General features: G+C 45.9%; 1 protein-coding gene across 10 annotated transcripts in view; it reads left to right on the top strand.

Moving 5' to 3' along the window:
• Positions 1-216: 216 nt before the first annotated feature.
• Positions 217-8,553, top strand: part of LRRC56 (leucine rich repeat containing 56) — a 78,269-nt gene continuing 69,932 nt past the window's right edge. For 2 of the 10 annotated variants that reach the window (XM_071809052.1, XM_071809041.1), the window contains exons 1-3: positions 281-321; positions 1,212-1,261; positions 1,589-1,750. The gene's annotated coding sequence lies outside the window, so the exon portion shown is untranslated. The other 8 variants (XM_071809046.1, XM_071809044.1, XM_071809042.1 and 5 more) reach the window with 8 other exon arrangements.

Below are 8,553 nucleotides of genomic sequence, written 5' to 3'. Positions count from 1 at the left end.
CTTCTCTGCTCTTTACAACCAGGATCCAATCTTGCCTCGGAAGGACCCCCAAACCCTCTTCGTCTGCGCCCAGGCAGCGGTGAGGCTTTGTCTCTCCCTAGCGTCCACAGCACTGCGGAACGTGTCTCCGACTGTTCGCGCTGCTCTCCCGGCGGGACAGGCGGCCGCGGCAAAGGGCGGTGCCGCGGGAGTGGGCGGAGCGCCGGGGGCGGAGCCGCGAGCGCCAGGTCCGGGGCCGGGGCCGAGGCCGCGGCCGCGCGGTGGTGGTTGCCGGGCGGCGGGAAGGCCTCGCGCAGTCCTCCGGCCCAGCTCGGCCGGCAGGTAGGAGGAAGCCGCCCCCAGTCCAGCAGTCAGGCCTGCGAGGAGGGGCCGTTGGAGGGCTTTGTGTGTGTGTGGCTGGTGTGCGAGCTGAAGTAAGGGGTGATTTCCTCTTTGTTACCCGCTATTCGCACAGTAAGTTAAAGGGCCTTTAAAAAAAGGCCATTATGGTGGCCACGTGGACTGGTGTGGTAGACGGATAACACATCCCAGGGCTTGAGGACCCCAAGAGTGTGCACTGTGGTAGCAAGACCTATTTGGAGATGGAAACACAGATGATCTCTGTTTATGTTGGTGTTGATAATTAATCGAGTAAGTTTAACGGTGTGTTTAAATCGTGTGCTTTGGTGGAGCTCTGAGGAGAAAAGTGCTGTTGAATAAGTAGGCACAGCCACTTGCAAGTTGTAGAAGTGTCCTTGGGTATTCTGTGTTGAGAAAATGTAACCCCTACATAGCCTCTCCTCAGCTTCTCTTGAATAACTGAAGAGACTTGCCAATGCCAGGTTTATAGCCTTTAAGCTTTACTCAGCTTCTTGCAGAAAGGGCTGTGTCCTACTCTAGGCCTCTTTGTGGTACAGAGAATGGTTTGGAGGTGAGCCCACTATCAGTAAGAGACTCACAATACTTGCCCATAATTTTTAGCAAACTAATTAGTTAGTTGGATATCTTAAACTCTCCCTTTGGCCTATCTGTGAGGCTTGTGCTTTCCTGGCTCTGCACCCATCTTCTGTAGTCATTGTTTCCTGATATAAATGTTCCTGCCTATTATTTTGCATTCTGACTGCTTTTACAAAGCAAGTTTTTCTGGTGAGTGATACAGTGAAAACGTAGTAAATGTTGACTTCAGCCTTTTACCTTGTCTGAGCCTGATGGTGATGTTTTCTCTAACGCAGATTCAACTTACACCTACAGCCTAGGAAGTGACGGAGTAAATAATTATTCGGTAACTAACTTGTTTTTTTTTTTTTTTTTCCAAATATGTAGATTCTTCTGTACCAAATCCTTCACTTTCTCATTATCTCCTTGGGAAATTATTTTCAGTTACGCTTTCATTAAGCTCCTCTAAGCTGTACTGCTTCCTGTCCTATTATACTTTTAAGACTTATTGAGCATGGCCTTCTGCTGTTACAGTAGATAAAGTATTTTTTAATTATTAATTGTGGAATGCTCAGAGTCTCTGGGTTTGTGGGTTTTGTTTTATGTTTTTGTTGGGTTTTTTGTCATTTGTCTGTTTTTTCTCTTGAAGATTGTGTTCTTACTGTTGTTTTAGCAGGGTATGGAGCAATCGAAGAAATTGCATTATGAGCATCTGCATCCTTCAAGATATGTGGAGATGAATGGCTGTGACTAGTAAATGAAAATCTCTGTTAGGAGAGGGATGGGAAACTAAAGACCCATAACAGCAGTGGCGTTGGAAAGAAAAAAAAAAAGGGTAAAATAATTTAGCTTATGCAAAAGTTAGGATTGCGGGGTGACAATCAAACCCTGGCAGATGTATTGTTAACCTCTTCTCCCCCCCACTTCCCCCTTTTGCCCCTCCCTCTCCCCCCTTCCCACTCAGGACAGGCGATCGGGAGGGAAAGAAGGACAGAGAGAAGAGAGTTGGAAAAGTTAAAGATGTTTTACTAATGCTACTAATAAGAATAGAGAAAATAATACAAAATATACAAAACCAATCTTGTAAGTCTCAGCAACTGCAGAGCCAGCACCCAAAGTCCTGGATTAGACTCTGTAGCCAACCGGAGCTGGATTCAGTCTCTCACTAGGCCTCAGTTCGCAGGGACGACCAGCAAGGTCCTCTCCTAATGTCAGCCATGAGGAAAAAAAGGGAAAAGAGACAAAAGGGACGAGATCCTCGTGATCTCCCACTTTTATATGAAGTATTCACGTGAATGGAATGTTATACACCGTTGGTCAGTCTCTCGGTCACCAGTTTCTCGTTGCCCCTCTCGCAAGATGTCCATCCGTGCTTATCAATAAGTTTGCATTCCATTGCTAGGTTTAACCAAAACATGTGTTGGGTTCTCCAGGAAAATGCAGCTAATATGAAGGCTTTAGCTGACAGGCAGAAATTCACTAAAAGAGAAACTTGTTTTTTAACAAAACCAAGACATTCCACCCCTTATAATATGACATTCACTGAATACTTAAACCTTATCAATACAATCTATCAATACAATCTAATTAATCACTACTACTATATATATATATATACATATGTACATATATACACAGGAGTAATTAATCAGTGGACCATCCTTTGAAAAGTTCATTAAGTTCATTTTGTCACAACAGTCTCCCAGGGCAGGAAAAATGGTCCAAGTGCATCTCATGACCACTGTTTGTGGGTTAAGGACACCAACTTCCAAGAAGGTGTCGGGCGCCACTCGAAGAAGCTAGCTCTAGTTTCATCACCATTGTCTTGATCTGAAAGACACTTATTAAACATTGTTAGTGCAGCAATTCACATCATACAGTTCAGCATTGCATATTTTCACCTGAAATCAAATCCCCTTGAGGTACACACCGAACTTCTCCATCCTTAAGCATCACCCACCAGGTGCTGCCAGGTCCCTGGGCAAAAACAATCCCACGAATAGGTTTGCCTTTGCCTGAGGCAGGAGTAACCCAGACTGCCTTTCCTAAGATATTTTTCATGTGTACTACAGGGACTTTATCTCCTTCTACAGTACGTAGAATTTCTGATTGGGCAGGCCCGGCTCGATTGGTTGATCCCCTAGTGTTGACCAACCAAGTGGCTTTTGCTAAATGTGAATCCCAGTTTTTAAAGGTTCCACCACCAAGTGCCTTTAGTGTAGTTTTTAACAAACCATTGTACCTTTCAATTTTCCCAGAGGCTGGTGCATGATATGGAATATGATATACCCACTCAATACCATGTTTTTTGGCCCAATTGTCTATAATACTGTTTTTGAAATGAGTACCATTGTCTGATTCAATTCTTTCTGGCGTACCGTGCCGCCAGAGGACTTGCTTCTCAAGGCCCAAGATAGTATTTCGGGCTGTAGCATGAGGTACGGCATATGTTTCCAACCATCCAGTGGTTGCTTACACCATTGTAAGTACGTAACGCTTACCTTGACGTGTTTGTGGAAGTGTAATATAATCAATTTGCCAAGCTTCTCCATACTTATACTTTAACCATCGCCCCCCATACCATACAGGTTTTAACCGTTTTGCTTGTTTGATTTCGGCGCAAGTTTCACATTCATGAATAACCTGTGAAATAGTGTCCATAGTTAAATCCACCCCTCGATCACGAGCCCATTTGTATGTTGCATCTCTACCTTGATGCCCTGAAGCATCATGGGCCCACCGAGCTAGGAAAAGTTCACCTTTATGTTGCCAGTCCAAGTCCACCTCAGCTACTTTAATCTTAGCAGCTTGATCCGCTTGTTGGTTGTTCAGATGTTCCTCGGTGGCTCGACTTTTAGGCACATGAGCATCTACATGACGAACTTTCACAGGCAGGCTCTCTAGCCGAGCAGCAATGTCTTGCCACAGTGTGGCAGCCCAAATGGGTTTACCTCTGCGCTGCCAGTTGCTTTTCTTCCATTGCTGTAGCCACCCCCACAAGGCATTTGCTACCATCCATGAGTCAGTATAGAGATAAAGTATTGGCCACTTCTCTCGTTCAGCAATGTCCAAAGCCAGCTGGATGGCTTTCACTTCTGCAAACTGACTGGATTCACCTTGTCCTTCAGTGGCTTCTGTAACTTGTCGTGTGGGACTCCACACAGCAGCTTTCCACCTTCGATGTTTTCCTACAAGACGACAGGATCCATCTGTGAACAGTGCATACTGCTTATCAGTCTCTGAAAGCGTATTATATGGTGGTGCTTCTTCAGCAAGTTTTACTTCCTCCTCATCTGGAGACATCCCAAAGTCTTTGCTTTCTGGCCAGTCTGTAATAACTTCTAATATCCCTGGACGGTTGGGACTTCCAATTCGAGCTCGTTGCGTGATCAGTGCAATCCATTTACTCCATGTAACTTCGGTTGCATGATGTGGAGAGGGAACCGTCCCTTTGAACATCCAGCTCAGCACCGGCAGTCGAGGTGCCAGGAGGAGCTGTGCTTCAGTGCCGATGACTTCTGAAGCAGCTCGAACTCCTTCATATGCTGCTAGTATCTCCTTTTCAGTTGGAGTATAGTTGGCCTCAGATCCTTTGTATCCTCGACTCCAAAAACCTAAGGGTCGACCTCGGGTTTCTCCTGGTGCTTTCTGCCAGAGGCTCCAGGTAAGTCCGTTATCTCCGGCTGCGGTGTAGAGCACATTTTTAACATCTAGTCCAGTTCGGACTGGTCCAAGGGCCACCGCATGAGTTATCTCACGCTTAATTTGTTCAAAGGCTTGTCGTTGTTCAGGGCCCCACTCAAATTGGTTCTTTTTACGAGTCACTCGATAGAGAGGGCTCACAATGTGGCTGTAGTCAGGAATATGCATTCTCCAAAAACCTACAACGCCCAAGAAAGTCTGTGTCTCCTTCTTATTAGGAGGTGGAGACATTGCTGCAATTTTGTTGATCACATCCATTGGGATCTGACGACGGCCATCTTGCCATTTTATTCCTAAAAACTGGATCTCTCGTGCAGGTCCCTTGACCTTGCTTCGTTTTATGGCAAAACCAGCATCCAAAAGAATATGAATTATTCTCTCACCTTTCTCGAAGACTTCTTTCGCTGTGTCGCCCCATACGATGATGTCATCAATATATTGCAAGTGTTCTGGAGCTTCACCTTGCTCCAGCGTGGTCTGGATCAGTCCATGGCAGATGGTAGGACTGTGTTTCCACCCCTGGGGCAAGCGATTCCATGTATACTGGATGCCCCTCCAGGTGAAAGCAAACTGCGGCCTGCACTCTGCTGCTACAGGAATAGAGAAAAATGCATTAGCAATGTCAATTGTAGCATACCACTTGGCTGCCTTTGACTCCAGTTCAAATTGCAGCTCTAGCATGTCAGGCACAGCAGCACTCAGTGGTGGTGTAACTTCATTCAGGCCACGATAGTCTACAGTTAGTCTCCACTCATCACTAGACTTACGCACTGGCCAGATTGGGCTGTTAAAAGGTGAGCGAGTCTTACTGATCACACCCTGGCTTTCCAATTGACGGATCAGCTTCTGGATAGGAATCAAAGAATCTCGATTGGTGCGATATTGCCGGCGATGCACCGTCGTGGTAGCAGTTGGCACCTGCTGATCGTCAACCCTCAGCAGTCCTACAACAGAAGGGTCATCTGAAAGACCAGGCAAATCAGACAGCTGTTCAATTTTCTCAGTGTCCACAGCTGCTATACCAAATGCCCACCTATACCCTTTTGGGTCCTTAAAATACCCTCTCCTGAGGTAGTCTATACCAAGGATGCATGGAGCATCTGGACCAGTCACAATGGGATGCTTTTGCCAGTTTTTTCCAGTTAGGCTCATTTCAGCCTCTACAACAGTCAGTTCCTGGGATCCCCCAGTCACTCCAACAATATTGATGGATTGCGTTCCTTTATAATTAGAAGGAATTATTGTGCACTGAGCACCAGTGTCCACTAAAGCTTTGTACTCCTGGGGTTGTGTTGTACCAGGCCATAATATTTGTACAGTCCAATAGAGTCTGTTATCCCTTTCCTCCACCTGGTTGGAGGCAGGGCACCTCTAATTCCTGTTTTGCACAGTCTCTGGGTGTGAATTAGAGGTTCCTTCAAGAGCATCAGAATCTCTTCTGCTCCTTTTGTAAACTGGAGCAGCCACCTTCCTAGGAGTTTTTCCTTTTATCTCACGTACTCGTTCTTGAAGTTCTGAGGTAGGCCTTCCATGCCACTTATTCATGTTTTCTCCCTGCTCATGTAGGAAGAACCACAGTGAACCTCTTTTTGTGGGCTGTCTCTGCCCTCTCTCTCGAGATTGGAAACGCCTTCTCCTAACAGCTGAAACATAGGTTTGTGCAGGTCATGAACGGTACGAGTCTTCTCTGAGCTCTTTGATTTCTTGCAACAGCTTTTCAAACCGGTCATCAGATTTTTCACACAGTTTCTCCACAGCGGAGACACAAGCCCGTAGAGAACCAGCAAGGCTGTCCTCAAAGTACCGGAGCTGCTCAATCACTTCATTAATTTCTTGTACACCTCTAGCCGACCAGACCATTCCTGCCAATGACTTAGCATATGCAGGTGGTGCACTTTGTACAAATCTGCGCCACATAGATTTTGTACAATTGATTCTATCTGGGTCTGTCCCCTCTTGGCTGTTTGGTCCTAGATAGATGATCTCTCGCACAGCTAATTCTCTCAGGAACTGGATACCTCTCTCCATAGTATTCCATTTCCCTAACTTGGATATACAGTCTTCCTTGTAGGAAAATCTGACTTTCATAGCTGCCAGGAGTCGGGTCCAGAGAGTAGCGGCATTAGACTCTCTTGAAATTGCCCTATCAATGGTGGAATCTTTTGACAGAGATCCCAGCTGCCTGGCTTCACCACCTTCTAATTCAATTGTTTCTGCCCCATTGTCCCAGCATCGCAGCAGCCAGGTTAAAATATTCTCGCCTTCACGACGACTAAAGTCTTTTCGCAGATCTCTCAGCTCACCTGGAGAAAAGGACCGAGTGGTGGTCACTTCATCTCCACCCTGTCCTGATGATGCGTCTTGGGTTGATGTTGGCCCTGTGCCATCACCTGCTGCACGGGTAGTCTTTCTAGTGACTTTCTTACAACCAGCAACTGATGCTGATATGGGTTCACCATCATCTGATTCATTTTCAGAGTCTGAATGACTGTCACAGTGATTGCTGTGGTTACAGCAGCAACAGTGCCCAGTGTGTGAAGACGGGGGGGCCGCCTTGTTAGCCTTTGAGGCTGGAGAAGTAACGTTATCTGCAGCGACCTTGGCAGAGGAGCTCTGCGGAGGAGCTGTAGCTTCAGCCTGTGAAGCCGCGGTTGGGGGGGCAGTGGCTGCAGCAGCAGCTTTGGCTGTTTTGCCTTTTCTCGAGCGGCTCGGAGTGCTTTTTGCTAAAGCTTCCGAAGGCGCACCGCAAATCTCAGGACTAAAAAGAGACGCAAACCTCCTATTGAACCTCATTTCTCTTAACAGTAGCACAAACTGACACACATTCAGCAAACCAAATAACACCATCACAGTTCTATCAAAGCTCCAAGGGTATTCAAAGTTCTCTAAAACATTTGCAAACTGTCCTAGCGAAAACACAAAAGTATTGTTAGTCAGCCTTTCTAAAGATTCGCTTGACCAATTAGCAAATATAGAGCCATTCTGCTCTTTAATCTCTCCTGGAGGTTTTTCAAGGTAAAGCAAAAATGAGTAAAAATACATTAGCGGCTGCAGTGTAATGAAATAAACCAATGCCAAACCACACAGTATCATCATGACTGCTGTCCAGTTTCTTGTTGTTATATAATGAATACTTCAATTCAGAAAGAAACACCAACACAGATATGGGATCAGCGAGCACAATGTAGAAAATAACTGATACAACTTTTGCCATAACATCTTTAAATCAATGTAATTCACTTTACCTTAATACCACTAAATAATATCCAAAGCAAACAGATGCACGAGTATCACAACTTTATGAGTTGGCACCGTGCCAAGAAAATTGAAAGGTACGTCAGAGCAGTAGAAAAGCCAAAAATCTCCAAATTTACCCCTTTCTCTTGCCCCACGTTGGGCGCCAATTATCTGTCGAGGGTTAGGATTGCGGGGTGACAATCAAACCCTGGCAGATGTATTGTTAACCTCTTCTCCCCCCCACTTCCCCCTTTTGCCCCTCCCTCTCCCCCCTTCCCACTCAGGACAGGCGATCGGGAGGGAAAGAAGGACAGAGAGAAGAGAGTTGGAAAAGTTAAAGATGTTTTACTAATGCTACTAATAAGAATAGAGAAAATAATACAAAATATACAAAACCAATCTTGTAAGTCTCAGCAACTGCAGAGCCAGCACCCAAAGTCCTGGATTAGACTCTGTAGCTAACCGGAGCTGGATTCAGTCTCTCACTAGGCCTCAGTTCGCAGGGACGACCAGCAAGGTCCTCTCCTAATGTCAGCCATGAGGAAAAAAAGGGAAAAGAGACAAAAGGGACGAGATCCTCGTGATCTCCCACTTTTATATGAAGTATTCACGTGAATGGAATGTTATACACCGTTGGTCAGTCTCTCGGTCACCAGTTTCTCGTTGCCCCTCTCGCGAGATGTCCATCCGTGCTTATCA

Source organism: Patagioenas fasciata, chromosome 5, assembly GCF_037038585.1.
Source record: "Patagioenas fasciata isolate bPatFas1 chromosome 5, bPatFas1.hap1, whole genome shotgun sequence".
Lineage (NCBI taxonomy): Eukaryota > Metazoa > Chordata > Aves > Columbiformes > Columbidae > Patagioenas > Patagioenas fasciata.
The sequence above is the reverse complement of the archived record's forward strand: the minus strand, read 5'-3'. Positions and strand labels throughout refer to the sequence as shown.